Source organism: Melospiza georgiana, chromosome 25, assembly GCF_028018845.1.
Source record: "Melospiza georgiana isolate bMelGeo1 chromosome 25, bMelGeo1.pri, whole genome shotgun sequence".
NCBI classification, from domain to species: Eukaryota; Metazoa; Chordata; class Aves; order Passeriformes; family Passerellidae; genus Melospiza; species Melospiza georgiana.
Window position 1 is genome coordinate 6345875 of NC_080454.1, and position 25422 is coordinate 6371296.

A 25422-nucleotide genomic window follows, 5' to 3' on the forward strand; every position below is an offset into this window, starting at 1 on the left:
CCTTGGGATACCCTATAAAAACCCCACGGCCCTTCCTGTGCCCTGTCTTTGGGTGGTAAGAAATGGATTCCCAAAGGATCAGCCCTATTCCTACTGGATTCCAAAGGATCACCCTCATTTTTCACTGAATTCCTCGAGGATCAAGGTTTTCCCACTGGATTCTAAGAGGATCAGCTCTTTTCCACTGGATTCATAGGGGATCAGCCCTTTTCCCACTGGATTCCAAGGGATCAACCTTTTTCACTGGATTCCAAGAGGATTCTGACTCTGTCACTGTTGTTTTTTTGTTTGTACTACTGCATTTGTATTTTTAATTTTTCCTAATAAAGAACTGTTATTTCTACTCCCATATCTTTTCCTGAGAGCCCTTTAATTTATAATTATTTTTATTATTATTATTAGTAGTAGTAATCAAAGGATGGGCCATATAAAATACTTCATGAAATATGTAAATGAGTATGGTTATGCATGAGGGTCTATGAATATGCAACAGGCTGATGTAATCAAGCCAGAATAATTAAAGGGTTGTCCCCGAAAATAACTGGGGCGTCTTTGTGGCCATAACAACCTTTGCTCCTTGGTCCCTGTCTCCCATGACATCAGCCTGTTGCATATTCGTAGACTCTTTGCATATCCATAAACTCATTTACATATCCTAGGAACAAAATTGGCTTCATCCTGTTTGGGGTCCCACCCCCATCCCAGCTCAATTTAGGGTGTCCCATCCCTCTCCCAGCTCAGTTTTGGGATCTCTAACCCCCCCCCTGCTTTATTTGGCGGTCCCATTCCCCTCCCACCACAATTTGGGGTCCCATCCCCTTCCCAGCTCAATTTTTGGGTCCCAACCCTCTATTCCCCACTCTCCCTCCCCTTTCTGATCATTCCCCCAATCCCCTCCCCCGTGTTTGGTTTTGGGGGCTCCAGGCCCCTCATGCTCCGTTTTGGGGTCCCGACCCCATTTTGGATTAATTTGGGGTCCCCAGCCCATCCCCAGGGTCACCTTTCCCCCCCACACCAAATCCCCTCCTGGCAACATATGAGTCATCAGCGAGACACGCTCTGATTGGCTGGAAATTACCCCGCGCGGTCTCTGAGTATTTACCGCAGTGAGAGGCCTTGGTCTGTGCCCTGCAAGTGATGAGTCAGAGTCGGGCCGGGCGCTGATTGGCTGAAAATCGCTGAGCGGGGCCAGTGCTCTGAGTTTGTGCCCAGCAAGTGGATCGTCATCAGTGCTGCGCGTTCTGATTGGTCGGGATCTGTTTTGGGGTGGGGTTGGGAGGAACTGGGGTTTCTTGAGGTTTATTTGGGTTTAATTAGGGTTGGTTTGGGGTTTATTTGGGGTTATTTATGGACTAATTGGGCTTTATCTTGGGTTTTACTTAGTTTATTTCTGTTTATTTGGACTTATTTGGAAATATTTGTGTTTATTTCGAAGTACTTGGGTTTGTTTTGGTTTACTTGGGTTTTTTTGGAATTACTTGGCATTCTTGGAGTTAATGTTATTGTATCTGTGGTTTTTTTAGGAGTACTTGAAATCATTTGGGGAATTTTGAGTTTGATTTGGTTTTTTTGATTTTTTTTTTTTGGGTTTATTTGGGGCATTTTTTGGTATTGTTTAGGGTTTTTTGGAGGTTCTTTGGGGTTTATTTCGAGTGTTTTGAGGTTATTTAGGTTATTTGGGGCCATGTGGTGTCAAAAAATCCGTCAATGTTTCTCCTGCAAAACACGGGAATTTTTCCTTAAAAATCTGAGATTGCTTCCCCAAAAAACCGGGAATGTCCCTTAAAAATCCGTGACTTTTCCCAGTCAATAGTGACGTGCCCCGCCCCAAAGCATCCAATCACCGCCCTTCATCTCCCAAATTAACAAATCACGGTGCACCCTGCCCCAAACCAACCAATCACCGCTGGTCTCCTGTCAGCAAGTCCCGCCTTCTTTGCCTTCATCCAACCAATCACCGGGCGCCTCCCCTCGGCATAGCCCGCCTGCCCCGCCCCATCCTGTCAATCAGCATACCCACTACGAAACCAACCAATCACCGGGCGTCTCCCATCAGCAACTCCCGCCCTCCCCGCGTGTACCAGCCAATCAGAGCTGAGCCCGAAGCAGCGCCCCCTGACCCCGGGGCCGGGCATGGAGCGCGCGCCCCCTCCCCCTCCCGCCCCCGGGACCCCCTCAGGGACCCCCGGGAGCCGCCCCGGGCTCGGGCGGGTCCTGCGGGAGGCGCTGGAGAGAGCGGGGGAGGCGCTGGGAGAGGACGGGGGGCACCGGGAGCTGCTGAGGAGGCGCAGGGACAGGTGAGGGGTCCTGGAGGGGTCGTGAGGGGAATTTGGGGAGGCGTGTTGAGGAGGTTTGGGGGGGATTTGGGGAGGGTCTGGGGGAATCTTGAGGGGGTTTTAGCGGGTGGGTACTGGGGGGGCTTTGGAGGGGAATTTGAGGAGGGGTCCTCAGGTTGTCACGATCCGTCGTCACGGACGGGTTTTGTGATGGTTCGTGGATTTGATCTAAGGGTGCAAAAAGAACCAACATGGTACAAGGGGGTTTGCAATGAGAATCAAAACAAATGCACCTTTATTGAATGAGCACAGCAAAATGCGATAGAGGGATTAAGGGAGAGAAAAAGGTGGGGGAAGAGAGAGAGACAAAAGAGAGAGAGAAAGAGGGGTATAGAGCTGCCAAACATAGAGACGAAGTCCTTTGGTCCAGTCCAGTCGAGGATCCACTGTTACGCCGGGGAGATCTCGAAGTCTCTCGCTAACTCAGAGGTTTCCATTATGATAACTCCATTGGAAATTGCAAGGGAGGGGAAACAGATACAAAAAGGAATAGAAGTAACAGGTAGTCCATGCTCTCGGCAGTAAATGAGAGCCATTGTTTTCTTGGTCCAGCGGTCACAACCTGCAGGCAAACAACTCGCTTTGGTCAGCTTGCCTCCCCCACACACCTGCCCCGGGCTGGGGGTTTCAGTCCCAGTCCTTGGAAGGAGCAGAGGGGCCTTTTCACATGGGGGTTCCGTGTCTCAGTCCTTGATGGAGAGGCTCCTTCCATCTCAGTCTGTCTGTCACGGTGGTTGTGAAACAGGTGAGGGTCTTCTGTGGGGGGACCACCTGAAACGCAGGAGAAGTCCAGCCAGGCCGAGAGGTGGGACAGCTCCCAAGGCTGTTGTTGCAAAAAGGGCACGGTGCCCCCTTCTTCTTCTGATTTGGCTCAGTGTAGCACACAGCAAACAACAGCTGTGAAAACAGCAACTGAACACTGTGCTCTGGGGTCTCGGGGTCTTGTGGCATGTGACTTTCTCCTACAGAGGAGATGGGGGGCGGGGGTCTTCTCTTCAGTGGTCCTCAAATGACAATCGTGAGGCAGATGAGGAAAAATTCTGACAGACTCTCCCAAGCCACCACCCTTTGTATCCCTCCCTTTGCCCAAACCCCTCCCCATCACCCCCAATAAACGGCCCCGAGCCCAACTGGGAAGCTTTACTGGGAGCACTGGGAGCAGGCACTGGGCGGGGGCAGAGCGCCAGCGGGGCTGGGGGGGACACGGGACCCCCCAAAATCAGCGGAGCGGGGACGGAGCGGGGGGTTCTGGCCGGGCCCGAGCCCACGGGGAGGGGCTGCGGCCGCCGCCGGCTCAGGAGCTCTGTGGGCAGAGAAAAGGGGGTGACACCGGGCTGGGGCCCCGGCAGGAGCGCACACGCTCCGCCACGGCGGGGACGCCACCCCCGGCACCCGCCCTGACCTTCTTGTGCAGGGAGAAGCCGAGCCCCAGCGCCAGGAAGACGAAGCCAAAGACGAAGCCCCCGATGCCCGTCAGCATCTTGCTGCGGGCGGCGTCCGACGGCATCTCTGGGGGGTCCGCAGGGCTCAGCACCCCCAAAACCTCTCACCGACACCCCGAGCCCCTCCCAGCGCCCTCCCTGTGGCCCCCAGCCCAGTCAGGACCCCCTGAAACCTCCCCCCGATCCCTTTTTGGCCAGGAGCCACCAAAGCCCCTCCCGTCCCTCTCAGCATCCCACAGCCCCCTCCCAGTTGCCCCCAGCACCGCAGGACCCCCAAAGCCTCTCGCAGTCCCTTGGCAGCCCCAGCAAGACTCAGCCAGAGCCCTCCCAGGCTGTGCCCAGCACAACCGAGCTCATGGCGAGCCCCGCTTTGCCATCGCCGATCCCCTTCCAGCCCCTCCGGGCTTGCTGCGATCCCTCCCAGTCACAGCCAGCACCCCCAAACCCCTCCCAGTCACACCCAGCACCCCCAAACTCCCTCCCAGTCACAACCAGCACCCCCAAACTCCCTCCCAGTGCCCACCAGGATCCCCCCAAGCCCATCCCACCCTCCTCAGCATCCCCCAAACCCCTTCCCAGCCCTTGCCCAGCCCCCAGCCCCTCTCCCAGTTCCAGCCCGGCTCTCTCCAGCTCCCTCCCAGTGGCTCCCAGCACAGCCCAGCGCCTCTGCCAGCGCCCCCAGGGGCTCCCCCGTACCCCAGTGCCGCCTCAGGGGCTGCTCCAGGCTGACGTGCTCCACCTGGCAGCTGTAGCTGAGCCCGCGCCGGGGCGGCGTTTCCAGCAGCACCAGCAGCAGGTAGGTCCAGTCCCCGTTGGGGACCACGTCGGTGGCCACCACGTGCTCCGAGAGCTCCTGCTGGCCCTGGAACCACCTCACCTGGATGGCAGCAGGGTAGAAATCCATCACGGAGCAGAGCAGGCGGCCGGGGCCGGGCTGGGAGCTCGAGGGGGGCACCAGCGAGATGGACACGCTGGGGGGCACTGGGAGAGACAGAGAAAGAGAGCGGGGACACACTGGGATCAGCTGGGGGGCGCTGGGAGAGAGAGGGGAGGGCTGGGCTGGGCTGGAGAGGGAGTGGGAACGGACTGAAATGTACTCGGAGTGACAGGGAATGGATTGGGGAATGTGGTGGGAGGGACTGGGAATGTGCTGGGAGGGAGTGGCAGAGACTGGGAGGGAGTTGGGTGACACAGAGAGATGGGAAGGAATGGGGGAACTGGGAGAGAGGGTGGAGGTCTAAGAGTGAACTGTGAATGAACTGGGAGGAGACTGGGAATGGAGAGAGACTGGGGAGGAACTGGGCATGGTCTTGGAGGGACTGGAATGGCCCTGGGAGGGATCTTGGTGGCACTGGGAGGAACTGGGAATGAAGTGCGCGGCACTGGGAGGTCGAGTCCGGCGCGAGGCACTCGGCGATGCGGGTCCGCCTGGCAACAGATGAGTCATGAACAGGATGCGATCTCATTGGTTGCCAAGTGTCAACTTTACCGGTTGCTGAAATGGACGCGCAGGGGGGCACTGGGAGGGACTGGGAGGATCTGGAGACCCCGGGGGTGGGCACAAGGAGGGCTGAGGGCTCTGGGCCGATGCCCAGGGAGATTTTGAGGGGCTCCAGGGTCACTGGCAGGGCAGGCCCCGAGGGGACGCGCTCTGCCTCGCGCTCACCTCGGCGCTCCGTGAGGAACGGGGTAAAATTCTTGTACCAGCACCGGCAGAACCAGTCCACCGCAGTCCGTCTGTCCTCCATGAATACCGCGTTGCTGTTCCAGCGCTTGGCCAACTTCTCCCCATAGGGGGTGAACCCCACAAAGTGCCCCACGTCGCTGTCGAACATTATGAACTGATCCCGGTTGTAGATGGATCTCTGGACGTACCTCACCTTCTCCGTGCCGTTAATGAAGTAACACTCGGACTTTGTCATCCTTTGGAACACCCCTGTGTGTGCAGAACATAGATCGGGGGGTGCCTCTCCAACACCCTCCCCAGCATCCCCAGAGCTCCGGGGCCACCCCGGATCCCCACTCCGCACCCCCTGTGCACCACGGCCGCCATGGGACCCGCCTGCCCGCGCTGCCGCTTCCTCTTTGCCGCCCTTCCCCCATTTCCCCTTCCACATCCTCTCCCCTCCCACCTCCGGCCGCTCCCAAATCACTTTGGGGTGCCACTTCCCCATTTTCCCACAAATTCCCCAATCCCCAGTCCCCATTGCGATCAGTTTTGAGTTCCCCCCCCTCCGCTTTTGCCCCTTCCCCACCCTCTCCCACCGCTCCCTCTCCTCCCCCCACACCTCAGTCCCTCCCGCTCTCCCTTTGGGGGGTCCCCTCCTCCTCCCCCTCCATTCCGAGCTCTCCCCTTCGCCCCCTTTTCCCCCTTCTCCCCCCTGTCCCAGCGCCTCCCGCCCCCCGCTCACCCGAGAGCTCCGCGCCCGCAGCCGGGGGGGCTCCCAGCACCACCAGTGCCACCAGCAGGGCCCCAGCTGCCGCCCCTCGCCCCATGGCCGGGGCCGGGCAGGGAGCAGCAGCCCCAAAGCAGCCGCGCTGCGCTGGGAGCGCCAGTCCGGAGCAGGGCGGGCTCGGCAGCGCCGCGCGCTCTCATTGGCTGCCGCCGCTTCTGGGCAGCGATCGGCCACGGGCTCTGCCCGGCAACCGAAGAGGCAATCCAACGGCCCGAGCTCTCATTGGCTGCGCTGCCTCCTGCCATCGCTGCCATTGGCTGAGGCCTTTCCGGGACGCTGCAGCCCGGGCTGGGGGTTTTTTGGGCAGGGGGAACCTTGGGGCCTGGGCAGGTGGGAGCTCAGGTGAGCCCAGCAATGCGTGCCCAGGTGCGCGTCATCTCAGGGCTGCCCGTGGTGAGCGGTGACGCTGGCCCGATGCCAGGCACCCCAGAGCCGCTCTGTCCCTGCCCCCGCAGCCGCACAGGGACAGAAAATGGAACCGAGGGTTCCTGCGTGGGGACAAGGACCGGGAGAGATCCCGAAGCAAATCCCACACGGGCACAAGAGATCCGGCCTGGACACACAGAGGGAATTTATTGCCAACCAAATCAAAGCAGCACAAGGAGAAGGGAAAGAAATCTCTCCAACACCTTCCCCCTGCCCAACATGGATCAGCCAGAATAGGGGTCACCAGGGCTCTTCCCAACGCGGCTCACTGTGGATCATCCAGCCAGGATCCTCCCATGGGGGATGGAGCTGGAGCAGCGCACGAAGCTCTTCCCACACTCGGGACACTCACAGGACCTCTAACTGGTGTGGGAGTGCTGGTGAGTGACGATCTCTGAATCCCACCTGAAGCTCTTCTGACATTCCGAACACTCCTAGGGCCATTCTCCAGTGTGGATCTTGTGGTGCTTGCTGAGGTCAGAGGTCCCACTGAAGCTCTTCCCACATTCCTCACACTCCCAGGGCCTCTCCCCAGTGTGGATGTTCAGGTGTTCCAACAGGGTGGAGCTGGAGCTGAAACCCTTCCCACATTCCAAGCACTTGTGGGGCTTCTCCCTGCCATGAGGCTCCACCAGCTCTGAGCTCTGGCTGCATCTCCGGCCGCCTTCCTGGCTCAGGGGGGCTCTTTCCTCCCCACACCTCCCTGGGCTGAGTTTGCAGCCCCTCCTTGTGAGGGATCTCTGGGGCTTTTCCTCCTCCTCCATCTGGCCACAGCTTGGGAATGACAAACCCTGCTTTGGGGGAAACCAAGTTGGGAGCGCCTTGGAGTAGAGGCTCCTACTGGCAAGGTCCATGTCTGGAACTCAGCAGGATTCTTGTGTCCATGAAAATCTCCACACATCAATATTTAGCCTGAAAAAACTCTCCCAGGAGCTCCCTATTGCTGATCTCTCCACTTTTGGGGTTCTACAGGTTTCCTTTCCTTGGGATCACAGGGGTCCAATGGTTCCAGGGGTTCTTCATTCTCTGGCGTCCTGCTTAGGGATGATCCAGCGGCTTTTGGGGGTCCATGGGGTCCCTTCTACCCTGATGTTCTACTTTGAGATCCCAGGGATCCCAGGGGTCCCTCCTCTCCAGGCTCCCCCCTTTCCAGCTCTGGGATCGCCCCTCTCTGCTCTCCCCACTCTGGGGGTCCCAGGGGTTCCCCTCCTCTGCTCTCCCGGGGGTCCCCAGGACCAATGTCCTCCCCTGCCCATACTGGGCAATGGCCGCATGGGCCCCCAAAGATCCCCCAAGGGCTCAGCTTTGGGCTCCTGCAAGATCCAAACCTACGCACACAGAGAAAAAAACCTCCCAGGGACACCACATGATATTTGGGGTCAATTTCACAATCTGTGAGCTCCAAACACACCCCAATAAAAAACCCTCTCAAGGACCCCCTGATGGATTTGGGATGAGCTCCCTCTCCCCGCTCACCTGCAGGATGAGCTGGGGGCGATGGTCCCGCGGCTGCGGCCACAGGGGGCACTGGAACCTCCTGCTCCTGTTCCTCCTTTTCCTCTCTCTGTCCCTCCTCCTCCTCCTTCCTAACCCCACCTCCTCCCCAGTTCCTGCCTTCTGTGTATTTAGAGTGGGGAACCTTGCTCGTTTTTAGAACTAGAACAAAGATCCCAGATGGAACAAGGCTTGCTGCTTTTAGTCAGAAGCATCAGTGACTAAAGATCATGTTTCCTTTGGTTCGGTGCCGTCCTTGTTCCTCCTCAGTGTTCAGGCTGGGCTGTGGGGTGTCCTTGTTTGATGCATTTTCCGAGTTCCTCTTGCACCCTTCGGGCCATAGGCTGTGCCCTGGGAGGGTTCTTTGTGTTCCTTTGTGACACAGGAGAGCCTTCCAGGCGGTTTCTGCGTGAGCTGCTGCTGGGATGTCGCAGGAACAGCGCCACGTCCCTGTGGTGTTCCCGTTGCTGTGGGACACGGAGGCCTCAGTGCCCAGAGTGGCTCTGGGCTCGTTGCCGGAGGATCCTCCTGCCCGAGGCATTCTCAGCAGCCAGCCCAGCCCTGACAGGTGTCCTTCTGTGCTTGCAGGTGTTATGTTTGCCCAATTATCCCATCATAAAAAAAACCCAAACATTATTTAAGGTAGCAGCAATATTAATTAAATAGTTTAGCAAATATATAAAAAAGGGATAATATGGTTCAAATAATAGCACATAAGCAAAAACAACCGCGGGGTACGGAGGGCAGGGTTCAATGACCCTTGCCACTTCACGTACAAGTTTGCCAAGTGAAAGTCGCCCCTTATATGCCATGTGTCAATGCCATCTCCTCCTATTTTTGGCTCGTCACTTTTCTGTCTCCGCCCTCCTCATCACCTTTACCACGCATGCGCCACCACTCGGTTTGGTGGTCGCACAAGTCTTTGGGGGTCGTCACTGATGAAGGCCGTATAGTCTTCTTCGTTGTCATTTAATTCACCTTTGGGTTACACATGCGCACCAAACCAGTACAATGTAAGCCAAAACAAAGATATTACTACATTTTAGCATCAAAGCAATAAATCTCTTATAGCGGGCATTTTCCTGGGACCCAATCAGATGTTCACTTCTCTCAGTTAATTTTTAGTAACTGTTATCTCTTGCTTTTTCCTCCTATCCTTGAACATCTGCCAGGAGAGGGGGTGGAGCCCCTCCTCTCCCTTTCTTCTTTGGCATTACAACTTGTATCTGTTTTATAATTTCCAAATATTAATTACTGTATCAATATTGATTACTGTTTCAATTTTATCAGCATGAATCACACCTATTTACCGTGTTGTTCTCTCTCAGTGTGTGCAGGGCCTGGATTTCCTCCATTCCAAGCGGGTGATCCACAGAGATCTGAAGAGCTCCAACATCCTCCTGAGCATGGACGGCTCTGTCAGGCTGGGTGGGTGTTCCTGGCCAGGCACGGCGCTCCTGGGCTGCGGGTGTGGGGCTGCTTCCCAGGGAGGGCCACAGCCCCACAAGGGCTGCTGGGGGCACTGCCCGGCCCCTGCTGCCAGCTGAGAGCGGCTGCCCCTGCAGAGAGCTCAGCAGAGGAGCAGGGTGCCAGCAGTGCCTTTGCTCTGCCTATGGCCCTGCCAGAGGGGCAGCAGTGGGAATCTAAAGCTCCAAGGGAATCAGTAAAAGCCACTGCATGAAAGCTGAGGGTTTCTTGAAGGGTCCAGTTCCATCTTTGCTTGGCTACAGCCCTGAGGGCTTTTCCAGCTGACTTCACTACTGCACTCTCAGACTGAGAGTGGGGAGTCTTGGTGCTTGGTTTCCTCATTGCAGCTGCCTTTGACAGGGTTTGTTTCTGTCCTCAGCTGATTTTGGCCTCTGCGCTCAGCTCAGCCCTGAGCAGGACCAGCGCAGCTCCATGGTGGGCACTGCTCACTGGATGGCCCCAGAAGCTGTGACCAGATCTCCTTATGGCCCCAAGGTGGACATCTGGGCCTTTGGCACTGTGACCATCGAGATGGTGGAAGGAGAACCTCCTTGCTTCAGGGAAACGGCGGCCATGGTAAGAGGCAAATTCTGCAGTGGCTGCAGAGGCCTGTGAGCACAGGGGGACCCTGCACTGGGAGCAGCAGCTGGAGGTTTCTGCACATGGGAAGGAAATTCCCAGAGGACTCCAGCCTCCACACAGGAGACTATTCCTCAGTCTCCAGCAACAATTTGCTTTGGGATTTATGTTTTTGCAGCTCATCTGGCTGTGGGAATGACCTGGAAATGTGAAGCAAGTGCATCAGCTCTAATGTTACCTTGCAAGAAAACCCCAAACCACCCCCAAATCCCAGTCCCAAAAGCAAGCTTTCTGCAGGAGTTTCTAAAAGCCATTTTGCAAGTTGATCTCCACCCTGATTCTTCTCACAGGGAAATTTGTTGAGAACATGAAGATGATTGTTTAACATCCTCATAGTCTAACGTATTTCTTTCCTAGTCCATGCTACTTTCTCTGTGTCACCAAGCCTGAGCTTTCAGCAACACAAACCTCCTGTTTCTTACCTGGCAGTTTCTGGGATGGGGCATCAGGAATGCATTTACTTGAGTGTCAGTGGCACTGCAGAGATGCACTTGATGTAAGAATCCTCTGAAATAACACAGGCAGACCACACTGACTCTGGAAAATGGCCTGTAAAGCTGGTGTCCCCATTTGGAGAAGCAAAATGTGCTATTTCTGATGGAGGTTCCTACTGACAGAGTCAGCCAATTAAACTGGCTCTCAAGGCGAGATCATTTGGATGTTGCAGTGGCTGTGGCAGACCCAGGGTTTGGGTTTTTTGGCTGGCATAGCAAAATGAGCTCTGAGCAGCATCTGTGGCAGGGAGGAAAGTGCCCCTGGAGCTGGGGCTGAGGCCCCGGGGTGGATGTGAGCCCGTGTGGGTGTGAAGGGAACTGGCAGAGCGCTGAGTTTGCTTTCCCTGCAGGCTCGCGCTCTGATCCGGCAGAACGGGACCCCGCAGCTGCAGGAGCCCCGGCGCCTGTCGGCTCTGCTGCGGGACTGCCTCGAGTGCAGCCTGGAGCCGGACGAGGAGCGGCGCTGGGCTGCCCAGGAGCTGCTGCAGCTGAGGGCCAGGGGCTGCAGGGGAAGCAGCAGCACCAGGGAGGGGTTTTCTTGTGGGGCCCCCTCCGACAGTCTCCAGTCTGGCTGCGTTCCACATGCAGAGCAAGCAGAATCCTCGCCTGCTGTGGCTTGGCAGGCTCCTTTGGAGCTCATCTGGGCCTGGTGCCCCACAGTGAGCAGGGACATCTTCAAGCAGCTCAGGGGGCCCAGAGCCCTGCCTGACCTGAGCTTGGATGTTTCCAGGGAGGAGGCACCTCCCACATCTCTGGGCACCTTCTGTCAGTGTTTCCCCACTCTGCTGGTTAAAAAATTCTTCCTTAGATCGAATCTGAGCCTGCTTCCCTCTCCTGAGTTTCAAAACATTTCCCTTTGTCCTGTTGCAACAGAGCCTGTGAGGAACTTGACTTTGGAAAGTAACAAGTAATTTCTTTCCTTTTTCTCCTTTGGACAGCACCCATTTTTATCATCAGCCAAGCCTCTCTCCAGCCTGACCCCTCTGATCACTACAGCGAAGCAACTGAGGGAGCAGCGGAGGAGATGAAGCCCTTGAGGACAGCTTTCAGTTACAGAAGTCAGGACAACTAGTTAGTTATGGTAGTTAGCACTGGTAGTTAGTTATGGTGGTTAGCAGTGGTAGTTAGTTATGGGAGTTAGGACAGCATGTTTGATATGGCAGTGTTTTGAATAAAAACTCTCTTAACCCTGAACTGCCTTGCTGTGTCCCTTCCTCCTCCCGCTGTGCCTCAGCTGCCCGGAGCAATGTGAGGGGAGAGCGAGCCCAGCCTGGCCCAGAGCTGAGCCCCAGCAGAGCCCTGGCAGAGCCCAGAGCAGCCTCGGCCCCTGCAGAGTCAGCCTGGAAGGAGGCGCTTGGAGCCTTCTCGGCTGCACCCGGCTCTTGGTTACAAACTGGGTGTGCTGGAAAATGCCACCGGCTCTGCACGAGGGCAGAAGGGGCCCGGGGAAGGCCCAAGTGCTCCATGCAAGGGAAAAACCTGCCCTGGGTCTGTTATAAATAACTGGGTAGTGTTGGCTTTTGCTATTATATATTGACTTCTGCAAATTTTTCCTAATCACACTGATTTTGATAGAGTACAATTTTGTCGTGGTTTCACTGACAGGAAGTAGGGGATTTTTTTGGGATATGCTGTGGTTACCAATAGGTGCGCAGATTTTAATATTGGCAACTGATGTAGCCACTGAGGTTCTGACACACCTCTGAGAACACAGAGGGGTTAAAAACCAGAGCTGCTCCTCTGGGAAGCTCTCTTGGGACTTTGAGGGAACAAGGTCAGATCTCCCTCTCCCGTCCAGCTGCTGCTGCTGGGCGGGGAAGGGGCAGCCCTGTGGTAGGTCTGGGCCTGGACAGAGATGGGAGGTGAGGAGGCCCTTGAGGATGGAAGGGTGGAAGAGCGCCAAGAGACATCGGGCAGCCACCCCCCCCCCTCCCCCCGCAGGGCAGAGAGAGAGGGAGAGCCAGCATCTGAATTTGATAGCGGTGCCGGCCCGGGAGGAGAAGGGGGGGGTGCGGCGAGAAGGTCCCGGCGGGGCAGCGTGGGAGGTCCGGAGATCCAGACAGGCACGAGACTGAAATTTTTAACCCTTTTCTTGCATGATAGAAACCTTGCAAATGCTGGTCCTCCTGGAGCTGAATGAGAAGAGAGATAAGAGATGAGATAAGAGGGGATGGGCCACGAGGGAAGTGCAGAAGACTCTTGAGTGTGGGAGAGAGATGACGGAGTGGCCTTTTGGCTGGACTTTTCTTGTGTGGCCATAGATGGAACCATTTTTTTCCTGTGACACAGAGACTGTATTTAGGGGGAGGCAGTGCCTCAGAACCAGGAGGGTTCAGTGTGGGTACCCCTCAGCCCCAGGGGGTGCAAAAAATTTGGGGGGGATAGATGTCCCCAAGAAGAGACTGTGCCTTTTTGGAGTGAGACAAGGCACCCTTGAAAGACAACCCTAGAAGCAGCTCTGGTCCATGCACAGTGGTGAGAGCACTGGGCATGGAAGGAAGATGTCACGATGGCAAAGGATTTTCCGGGCGGTGCTGAGTGACATGGGAGCACACGAGGTTTCAGCGTGTTTCCAGGGGAAGCCTATGGTGCAAGAAGGACTCCTCTCCTCTTGATGAATTGAAGATTGAGTATTTAGAATACTCAATCTTCAATAGGGTGGTGCCGGACTGAGAGTTGGTGATTTGGGGGGAATGTATTGCATTGGGAAATTTGGTGGGTGGGAGGAGGAAAATGCTTTTGTAAAGTTTTCATTTTCCTTGTGGTTTTTTTTTTTTTCTTGTTGTTTAGTTAATAAAGTTTTCGTTATTTCTAAGCAGGAGCCTGCTTTGCTTATTCCTGGTCACATCTCACAGCAGACACCAGGGAGAGGGTATTCTCATGGGGGCGCTGGCATTGTGCCAGGGTCAAACTATGACACATGGGAAGGTTGAATGGGAAACCCACTTCTGTTCTGGCAGCACGCGTGCATCAACTCAAGGAGGGAAACACTAACCAAGGGAGTTCCACTAAAGTGAAGGTACCTCTAGCATGTATGCCCAGGAAAGGGGGGCCCTGCCTGTAGCCAGGGAGAGGCACGGAAAACCAGATCTTTTGGACGGTGTGGATCCAATGGCCTGGCACATCAGAACCACAAAAATACAATGCCTTAGTTGATACTGGTGCGCAGTGTACCCTGATACCATCAGGGCATGTGGGGGCAGAACCTGTTTCCATTGACGGGGGGATCCCAGCAATTGACCCTGTTGGGAGCTGAGGTGAGCCTGACTGGGAAGGAGTGGATCCTTCCCAGAAACATCCTGTTGTGACTGGCCCAGAGGCCCCATGTATTCTGGGCATAGACGTCCTCTGAAATGGCTTTACAAAGACCCAAAGGGACTCAGGTGGGCTTTTGGAATAGCTGCTGTAGAGCCAGAGATCATAAAGCAGTTGAACACCTTGGCTGGACTATCAGAAAACCCATCTGCAGTAGGACTCCTGGGGGTAGAACAGCAACAAATACCAATTGCCACTTCGACAGTGCACCGCCGGCGGTATTGGATGAATTGGGATGCCATGATTCCCATCCACAAAATGATCCATGAGCTGGAGTGCCAAGGGGTGGTCAGCCAAACCCACTCACCCTTCAACAGCCCCATCTGCAGCAAAGTGGTTTGCCACCATTGGCATTGCTAATACTTTTTTTTTCCATTTCTCTGGCAGCAGAATGCAGGCCTCAGTTTGCTTTCACCTGGAGGGGTGTGCAGTACACCTGGAACCAACTGCCCCAGGGGTGGAAGCACAGTCCTACCATCTGCCATGGACTGATCCTGGCTGCACTGGAAAAGGGTGAAGCTCCAGAACAGCTGCAGTACATCAATGACATCATTGTGTGGGGGAAGATGGCAGCAAAAGTGTTCGAGAAAGGAGAGAAAATCATCCAGAATCATCCCCATTCCACACCTGCTGTGTACCGCCCACTTTTGTTTCTGTCCAGGCACCGCCCCTTTTCCACACCCCATTCATTGCCTGCCCCTTCCCACGCTCCTATTCCAGCCCCCCAGGCCTCTCATCTGCGCATCGGCCATCACTCACTGGGCCCCGCCCCATTTCCCACAGTCCCATTTCTAACTCTTTTCAATCCCTGCCCCCTCCCTGCTCCGTCGCTCCCCACTGACCGCTGTGAGCAGTCCTCCCCCTTTGTGGGCATGACTACAAGACCAATTGGCATTTATTGAATGGCTCCAAGCAGGGTTTTGGAGCCAGCCTGGCCCTGGCAGGGCCCAGTGCAGGCTGGGGATTCGGGGGAGGCCAAGGGGTGTCCTGACACTCTGGGTGGGGCTCATGGATCAGGGTGGTCCCAGAACTTTGGGGGGACAGTGAATGGGGGGGCAGTGAAGGAGGGGTCTCAGTGCATGGAGGAGTAATGAGCCTTAATTGGTCTTATCCTAGGGCAAGCTATTACAGCTCCAGAGCTCAGCCCCCAAGAGGACTGAGTGCCAGAGGCCAGCTCGCTCAGACCAAGGCCGCAGGTCAGCCCCTAGCAAGCAGGGAATATTCAGCTCTTATAGTGATTAGCCAGCTCTTATGATTTCAGCTTTGCTTGCTAGGTAGCTTGCCCTTGGCTTGAGGCTCCAGCAGACGGTAGAGAGAGGAGAAGGAGAAGACGCCGGCTGTTCCACAAGTATGGCTTTATTGGAGGGGTTTGTGAAGGGTCTCAGCACTTCTTCTTCCAAGTTAGTAGGGGTACAGTATGCTACTTTTATAGCCTTGGCCCAGTTCCAATCTTGACCAATGGCAAAGGTTAGAGGGACCATAAGTGACCAATAGTAGGGTTAACAAGATATTGCCTTACATTGTTTTAGGGATAGGTTATAGGGCAGATGTCCCTGGAGTGAGGAAGTTTCTTTGCTGCTGTGTCAGCATTTCTATTATTCAGATTCTCCACGGGGCCCTGGCTAAAGCTGTGCGTTTCACCACAGGGAAGGCCCTGGTAAATTGAGGGGTGTCCTTGGTGATAATGGGGTGCAGCCATGATATTTTCTGAAAAACCCTTTCCTTAGGATTTTTTCTCCTGAGAAGCTGAGAGGCCTCAGAAACAAAATGTAAACAATGGTTACCTGCTGCTGTGGAATGCAACAGGTGCACCTGTGATTGGTGTCATGTGGTTGTTTCTAATTAATGGCCAATCACAGCCCAGCTGTCTGGACTGTCTTGGTCAGTCACAAGCCTTTGTTATTCATTCTTTTTCCATTCTTAGCTGGCCTTCTGATGAAATCCTTTCTTCTATTCTTTTACAGAATCACAGAATCACAGAATTTTCAAGACTGGAAGAGACCTATAAGATCATCTAGTCCAGCCGATGTTCTAACTGTTCAACTAGATCATGGCAGCAAGTGCCACATCCAGTCTTTTTAGTATAGTTTTAATATAATATATATAGCATAAAATAATAAATCAGCCTTCTGAAACACAGAGTCAGCATCCTCTGCTCTTCCCTCATCTGAAGACCCCTGCGAACACCGTCACAATGGGGGGTCCCGGTAATAACCGGGTGGGGGCGACAGGACCGAGCCCCAAGGGACCATTATGCTACCATTAAAAAGGCTCTGCAGTGGACAAAAAGCCTAGATAGATTATATTGTACTAACAAGTAGATAGAAGGAATTATCAATAATGTATATCAATATCAAGCCCCATAGCAAAATAATTGTGATCAATTACAATGTGTAAAAGCCAATACAGAAATGCAAAAGCCAATTATTATATTGCCATTTATAACCCAGTTCTGCTGCAGCCACAGTGGAAAGCTGCTTCTGCTGCAAGGCACTGAGGGGGTTCATTCACCCCCTGACCTGCCACCATGTCCCTGTGTGTCCCTGAGTGCTGCCAGAGTGTCCCCAGAGTGTCCCCAGTGACATCACCCCAGGAATTCCCACCAAGAATATAAATGAAAATTTGCAGAAAATTCCCCACTTTTGTCCCAAATCCTGTGTGGAGAGGAGGGAGGACACAGAAGACACAAGCGCTGATGTCACCACCCCCAATGACATCACAGCGGTGACATCCCTGTCCCTGCAGCAGATTTGGGATGTCCTCCATGGCTTTTTGGCACTACTTGGCCACTGTGCTACTGCCGGGGCCACCATAGGGACTGAAGAGGAGGTTGTGGATGTCCCCAAGTGTCCCCAGCAGGTGATGCATGAACAGACGGGCGCTGGCCTCCCACAGCTGCTCGGCCTCAGCCACGGGGGCCTCCAAGGCCTTGGAGACATTGTGGGACGCCTCCTTTGTCCCCTCCAGGGTAGCCTCAATGTCCCCGAGCAGGTGCCGCATTTTCCAGGGGTACCCTGTGGCTTTGTCATACGGGGTCACCAATATTCCAGTGGACCCAGGGCCACACCCGCCCACTGTCCCCTCCTGGTGGCTGCCCTTGCCTGGCTGGCGGCCAATATGGCCTCTCTCATGGCCTTGGGGGCTGCCACCACCTCATGATGGCCACTGCCACATGGGCCTTGTGTGCAGCCACTGCCAAGGCCAAGTCCTTCATGGCCAGAAACACTGGAGGCCACTGGGCCATGGCCACCAGAGTGTGCATTGACATCCCCTGGCGGGTGGCCTTGTCCCACAGGTCCCCAGCCTGGGCAGTGGTGGTGGCTGCAGCACCGGCCTCAGCAGTATCCGTGTCCCTGCAGGTGTCATGGAGCTCAGCGGCCTCCCTGGCCAGCTGGACCCAGCTGTCCATGAGCATGGCCACCAAGTCCCACCAGACACCGGCCCAGAAGACCTGTGGGTTGATGTTGGAGAACTTGAGGACTCTCAGGGACCAGGCCAGAGTGAGGACATTGAATCTGCCCAGGGAGTTGACATCACCATGGTCCAGGGTCTAACAGAGGTGCCAGGTGAAGTTCCTCAGGGCTCCGTGCAGGGACTTTGGGTACATACGCTGCCACCACACTTGTATAGCCTGGTCAGTGTGGCCACCACCTTGCCCAGGGTAGCCACCACAGCCACCAGTGGCTCTAGCAGCTGGGGAGAGGAAAGAGGAGGTGTCAGGGACCCCGTGACACTTGTGGCCACCTGTGGTGGGCCCCTGTGCCCTCCCAGGGTCCCCTTTGTCCCCTCCTTGGAGGGTTCTACTGTCCCTTCTATCCCTTTGTCACCTCCTCGTCCCCTCTGCCAACCCCCCTGCCAGGCCACTCATCCTCTCTGCCGTCTCCCTGCCACCATTGGTCCCCTCCACTCCTCTGTCACCTGCCCCCATCCTGCCACACGCTCCTGTGCTCTTTGTGACCCTCTGTCCCCCCTGCCCCCTCCCCCCACCCCCTGTGTCCACTCTGCCACCTCCTTGACGGAATTGTCACACCTTGCAGGGGTCCATGGCCGCTGGGGACACACTGGGGACACTTTGGGGACACTCCAGGGACACTCCAGGGGTCGAACACGGCCAGGGTGGTGCTGGCTGAGTCCAGCAACACTGCGGGGACATGGGGACACTGGGCAGGTGGCACCAGGGACACAGCATTGCCACCAGTTCTGTCCCTCTGTCACCATAGACTTGACCTCACCAGAAAACCTTTTTCAAAGGGGCCATTGATCAGCCGTTCCAAAACCAAATACTGGACATATGTCAACTCCCAAGGTGGACTGAAGACCCTGCATGGGTCGACCAATGGCCCTTATGAAAAGAACATCTACTAAATTTAAAACAGCTTGTGGAACAGCAATTGCCCTTAGGCCATATCTGTCCATCTTCTAGCCCCCGGAACACCAATATTCTGTATACCTAAGCAAAATGGCAAGTGGTGAGCTATTATTGGGCAGTAAATGCACTTATTGAAGCTATGGGTGCTCTTCCATCAGCTACAATGATGCCATTCAATTGGCCCTTAGTAATGTTGGACCTAAAGATTGTTATTTCACCATATCTTTACACCCTGACCATGTACCTCTGTTTGCCTTTTCTGTGCCTACCTCCAATCATGCAGAACCTCAGCCTTTGAGGCTTTGCGTTAAAGTCACCCTCACTTTAAATGAATTACAGAAACTGCTGGGTTCTTTGAATTGGCTGCATCCTGTTTTGGGTACATCCACAGAACTTTCACATCCTTTGTTTGGCTTACTCAGAGGAAACCCCCACCTGCATTCGCTTTGACAGTTTACTCCAGAAGCTAGAAGTGCCCTTGCACACTGTGCTCAAGCAATAGAAAACCAACAGAATTGGAGAGGGGATCCTGATAAATCTGTGTACCTTGCCATAATTGCTAAAAAATTTTGACATTTTGCTGTTCTGTTTTGATTGTTTGCTAATGATAAAGACCGTTTGCCTGTGTTAGAATGGTTATTCTTACCTCACATAGCAACAAAACCTATGTGGACTGTTAATGATATGTTCTCTTATTTAGTTAAGAAAGGTAGAAACAGATTGCAAACTCTCAATGGCCAGGATCATCATGCCATCAATGTACTTGCAAGTAAAGAAGACTCTGACAGCAACTAACTTCCAAATTGTGCTTGCAGGTTTTTCTGGACAATTATCTATCCATTATCCCTCACATCGTTTATGGATAGAGATGGGTAACCTCCCCCTGCACTCAAAGCATCACTGCAGCACGACCCCTGTCAACAGACCAGGTGTTTTTACAGATGCATCCAGCAAAACCAACAAAGGTGCAGGGATTTGGCATGAAGGTGACTCTTTCCAGTGGCATAAAAGGGTGTTAATGTTAAAGGATGCCTCGGTGCACATTTTAGAATTGGCTGCTATCCGCTATGCCCTTCAGTGATTTTCACAGGAACCACTTAACGCCATAACTGATTCCTTGTATGCTGCCAATGTTGTACTCCATTGACAATTTTCCTATTTAAAGCATGTTAATAACTATCTTTTGTTTACAGAGTTAAGAACATTGTGGACTTTAATTAACAGCCAGCTGCATGATTTTTATGTGTTGCATGTTCGCTCCCACACAGGTTCACCTGGCCCTATTGCAGAAGGTAATAACTATGCAGATGTCATTGTCATGGCAGGTGTGGTACCAAATACTGATAAGTTTTCTCCTTAAGCCAGGTCTCATGAGCTCTTAGAGGACTTATCACACCCAAGATAGCTCAGCTACTTCAAATGGCATAAAATTAGCAGGATGACTTCTGAGGTAGTGTTGGAAACAGGAAAGTTTTAATAAAAGGCAAATAACAAAGCTCTTGGCAGAGAAAACCTGAGCCAGGAGCAAGAAGTTCTTGCTCCTGCTAAAAACACCCCACAAAACCAATGATTTTTTTTGTTCTCTTCTTTTTCTAGTGAATTACTTAGGTGGGACTTTTTGGCTTCTATCCAATTGGGTAGTCTTAAGTTTGAGATGAAGTCCCAAAGGTCCTGTGAGGTGTCTTTTTACCAAATTGAGGAGAGAAACTTCTGGGTTTTTTCCTTTTTAAGGAGATAAAGGATAATTTGGTCACTCTTTCAATAGGGGGAACATTCCTACAAAATACTTTTGCACAGGCCAAGCTATGTCACAACTTTTTTACACCAGAATGCTTATTCTCTTCACAAGCAATTTCAAATAACTTCCTCACAAGCCCATGGTATCCTGTTTGTCTTGTCCCTCCTGTCATGAGGCTGATCCTGCTCCTTTAGCAGAAGGCACTAAGCCCTGAGGTTTAACTCCTAACTCCATTTGGCAAATTGATGTCACCCCTATCCCAGAGTTTGGTTGCTTAAAATATGTTCACGTTTCCATTGACACCTATTCTCATTTTCTAAAAGCGACTTCTTACACCAGAGAGAAGGCTTGTGATGCTCACCTGTTTTGCCACTCTGGGCCTTCCTGACACCATCAAAATGGACCATGGACCTGCCTACACCTCAGAGAGAGTTTGTAACTTCTTGCAGCAGTGGGGTGTGCCTCACAATACTGACATTCCCCGCTCTCTCACAGGGTAAACTGTTGTCAAGTGTGCCCATAGGACCCTAAAAACCATGCTTGAAAAACAAAAAGAGGGGGAGTTGGGGTACCCTCACAACAGATTAGCTAAAGCCCTATATGTCTTCAGTTTTTTAAATCGGGACAAGATGGGACAGACTGCATGTGACAAACAGCATTCCTTCAGCACAAAGGCTCATCTAAGACCTCCAGTTCTGGTGAAGGACTTACTGACTGGACAATGGAAAGGAGCCCTGGACTTACTGACATGGGGAAGGGGCTGGGCCTGTGTCTCCACAGTGTCTCCATGTGGAGTGGGATCCATCACAGTGTGCAGCCTTTTGTCTCACTGTCCTGATCCCATGTGTATATAGTTGCTATGTTATAGGTATATGTTACTATTTTTAAAAAGTTGTTAAAGTTATTATTGTTATCACTGTAATAAATGTTTTAGGGGTTGTTTAGGTTTTTCTTAGTATGTTTTCATTGCCTAAAAGAAAGGAAGGGCAGTATGTGGAATATGGGGCAATATTTCCTAAAGTTGTTAAGGCTCATGCCCACAGAAGGCCCTGTGGGGAAGGCACAGCTGCAGGCTGGATAGTTGGAGATTGGTTGGGGAGTGAGAAGCAGTTATGAGGAGGAATGCACGGATGAATGCATGAAAGGGAAACTGATTGGGTGATAGGACCTGTGGACAGCAGACTGCAGCTGAGCCAGCCAATGGGTGCCCTTCTTCTGTTGAGTTCTGGTTTTGTCAGGTTCAGAGTAAAGCTATAAAAGGAGGGTGATTTTTACAATAAAGTGATCTCCTTCAGATGCACAAGGGCATCTGTGTCTCTTTATTCCCCATTGCTACACCTCAGTATTGTGTGAAAGTGTGAATGGGAAATGAGGAGAGTGGGAAGTGAATGTTTATGTCCTGTGTCTTGTGTGGCTGATAGGTATAGCTGCTGAGTGAATGAGATGTACTGCAGTACAAAACAAACAAGGAGCTTTGAGCCGAGTTTCATCTTTTCGGGTGACCGAGACAGCCAGAAAAAGCAAAGTGTTTGTTTTGCATATGAATAAAATTTTTAATAACCATTTTGTGTTGTCTGTATGAATGTAATTTTATGTTTCAGTTGTGGACTGGGATGTGATCCTTGGGTATGGTGTAAGTGTAAAATCTGTCATGAGAGGTGGCATTGCACAGGCACACTAAAGAGTGCCTTGTGCCGGGAGTGGGAAAAAGTGGAACTCTGAGCCAGGAATTGGGCATTAAATTTTTAAAAATTTCTGTACGAAATAGTGTGTGGGAAAACTGCATTTAGTTCCATGACCCTGAACAGTACCTGAGAAGGACTGGGAAAATATATGCGAAATATGTGGAATCAGATTTGTTTTGAAGTTAAGAAAGAAGGGGAAAAAAAGGTGTGGGGACAGTGCTGGGATAAGCTGAGAAAATGGGACACAAAGCAAGCAAGGAGAAAATCCCCAGGGGAAAGGGGAGCCGGGAAACATTAATGGATACACCTCCAAACAGCCTCCTAGGCATAAAATTGGCACAGAGGGTACATAACCCTGACAAAAAGAATGCAAATAAAATCAAAATGATTGATTACTATATGATGAAATAGACTCATCAGGAGACAAGATCTGATCATTTATCATTGATCTGATCTGGCCAAAATAGAGTTCCTTTGAAGGGTGGATATGCCAAATTTTGAATATTCATGTGAATGCCAAAGAACCAGTCAGTCAGGAAAAAACAGATTCTGCTGCCAGTTGGAAGGCTTCCCTGAGGTAGGTGAACACATTTAAATGAAAAGAAACTGAAAATTGGGACCTTAGAGTATCTGTCCCCTCTATATCTGCCAGCACTTGATGCACCCCCTGATGGACCCAGCCAGAATTCCTGGGGCAGAGCAGTCCAGCGAGAGGAATGGAAAAATGAGAACCAAGCAGTGGCACTAAACCCCCTCCTAGAAGTGCCACTGGGAGGGGCACACGGGGAATTGGGTTAAATAGGAAAGTCAGGGGCTCTGTCTCCTGGGGTCAAAATATCAACAAGAGCCCTTGACAAATTTCAAACTAGGCCCTCAGGAGGAAGAATTTGAATTTTTAGTAGACACAGGGGCTAAGAGGACATGTTTATAGAATTCCAAGAGGATGCAAAAAAAAAGCCAAAATACAGTTCAAGTAGTAGGGGCAAAGGGAGAAGGATATGAAGCACCTGTTATAAAACATGTAATGTTTGAAGGAACAAACAAATTAGGAATGAGGGATGTTTTATTTGTATGGGGGGAAGGATATAATCTGATGGGAAGGGATTTGCAAATGCAGTTAGGTGTCGGGGTACTTCCAGAAGACGAGAAAATGGCAGTCAAACTCTGGGGGGCCCCAGGGGGTAGAGCCAGCCAGGCCCCAGCAGGGGCCAACGTGGGCCAGCGGCTTGGGAGGACCGAGGGGGAAGTGGCTGGAGGCGTTCTGGGGGATGTTGTGAAGTGGTCAGGCAGCAAATGGGGGGATCCTGGTGTGTTACTCCAGGAATTACCCCAGGATTTAGGGCAATTTTAATGAAAATTCTCAGAAAACTCCCCAAATGTGTCTAAAATCCCACACAGGGAGGGGAGACAAGACAAGTGACACCAGCAATGTCCCTGATGATGTCACTGCCCTGATGATGTCACAGTGCTGTCATCACTGTTCCCGCAGCAGCTTTTGAATGTCCTCAGTGGCTTTTTGGCACCACCCAGCCACTGCACGGCCACCAAGGCCACCGGGGCCACTGGGGGGACTCAGAAGGAGCCTGCAGATGTCCCTAGGTGTTCTCAGCAGGTGACACGTGGCCAGGCGGCTGCTGGCCTCCCACAGCTGCTTGGCCTTGGCCACTGCAGCAATCAAGGCCTCGGGGACATCGGAGGATGTCTGATTTGTCCCCTTCGGAGACAGCCTTGATGTCCCCAAGCCAGTGCCGCAGCTCCCAGAAAAACACGGTGGCTTCGTCACAGGCAGCCGCCAAGCGCTCCAGCAGCCCCAGGGCCGCCTCCGCCCTCTGTCCCTCCTGGTGGCCACCTTTGCCTGGCTGCTGGCCGCCATGGCCTCTCCCACGGCCTTGGTGGCTGCCTCTTTCTCCATGGCGGAGGCTGTGACCCAGGCCTCAAGCGCAGCCACCTCTGAGGTCACCTCCTCCTTGGCCAGGGCCACCAGCGGCTGCTGGGCCGCGGTCACCAGGTCGTGGATTGATGTCCCCTAGCAGGTGGCCTTGTCTTGCAGGTCCCCAGCCAGGGCAGTGGCGGTGGCCGCAGTGGTGGCCTCATTAGTGGCCACGTCCCTGTGAGACATAAACTTTAAGAAATTTAGAGATTTTAAAGGAGCTGAGGTTTCAGTTAGAGATAAGCTTTATTAGAGTTAATCAAAAAATGGGAAGGCCTTGAGGAACTTAAGAGTTAGTAGTTAACTAATAATTGATTGCTTGTCAACACACTGTTTGGCTAGCTGGGTTTTTAATGAAGAATATAGAAACTGATAAATAGCTTTTAGGAACACAAGACAATTGTAGCTTCCTCTGTTCTGAAACCAATTGAAGATGGGGAATGGGAGTTCTTCTACCAAGGGTTCATTTGTCATATTTGCATTGAAAGTTAGAAAGGTCAGAACGAGGAAGACTTCATTTATTCCCTCATTTTGGGACCCCTCCCCATGAAAGGGACCACTGACCCATTTCAAGGAACAAACAACGCATGGTTAATAGCTTTTGAACTAATTACCATACGAAGTGGGGCATGGGATGCACCAAAGTTATGAATATGTATTTGTATTTTGGGTATTCACTACTGGTATAGATAAAAGGACTCTGCAATCACCTGTAAATTGCGGTGTGTATTTGGGAGCTATCCAACATCGCAATAAACATCCACTTTGTAACTTTAAACTGTTAGAGAGTCTTTGTCCGTCACAGTTGGAATATCAGTACTAGATCAATATCCATAATTTTAGTAAATCACTTACAGACATTGCAGAGCTTAGTGGCCTCCCGGTCTAGGTGGGCACAGCTATCCAAGAGCGTGGCCACCAAGTCCCACCAGGCACTGGCTGTGCTTGTCACATGGGCCCAGGTGGCCCCCGGGGTGGCTCCAAGGGCAGCCAGGGCCCTGGCCAGGCAGGTGACACTGGGGTGGTTCAGGATGTCCCAGAGGCGATGTATGAAGGTCCCCAGGGCTGCGTGCAGGGGTCCTGGGGACACGGCAAACAGCACATCCCCGTATGGCCGACTCATGGTAGCCAGCAGCTCACCCAGGGTGGCCACCATGGCCACCAGTGCCTCCAGCAGCTGGGAAGGGGATACAAAGAGAGGGGACAGGGGAGATGTGAGAAACCTTGTGGCATTTGTGGCCTCCTGTGGCGGATCCTCGGCCCTCCTATGGTCCCCTTTGTCCCCTCCCTGGAGGGCTCTTGTGTCCCCTCTGTCCCTTTCTCACCCCCTCATCCCCTCTGCCACCTCCTGCTACCCCCCACTGTTCCCCCCTGCCGCCCTTGGGGTCATCTCCCTCTTCCTAACATGCTGCGGTCCCCTTTGCCATGCCCCTGTCCCCTACTGGAACTCCCAATTTCCCCTCCACCACCCTGTTCCCCTCTGTCACCCCTGTCCCCTCCTGCCACCCCCGTGTATCCCCCGTCTCCTCCTCCCTCCCTAGACTGTTGCCTTCTGATGTAAGGCAAAGCGACCTGGTTTCGAGGAGCAGCATGGCGACCCAAACTCACCAGGGTCGCTCGGGCCAGAGAGC

The 25422-nt window shown here is 53.1% G+C and overlaps 3 pseudogenes; 1 reads left to right on the forward strand and 2 right to left on the reverse strand.

The window, feature by feature from the left end:
* LOC131093377 (uncharacterized) overlaps nucleotides 1-25422 on the forward strand; it is a 1138058-nt pseudogene that overhangs the window by 915097 nt on the left and 197539 nt on the right.
* LOC131093378 (zinc finger protein 208-like) overlaps nucleotides 1-25422 on the reverse strand; it is a 496041-nt pseudogene that overhangs the window by 90579 nt on the left and 380040 nt on the right.
* LOC131093445 (SLA class II histocompatibility antigen, DQ haplotype C beta chain-like) lies at nucleotides 4585-6323 on the reverse strand (annotated as a pseudogene).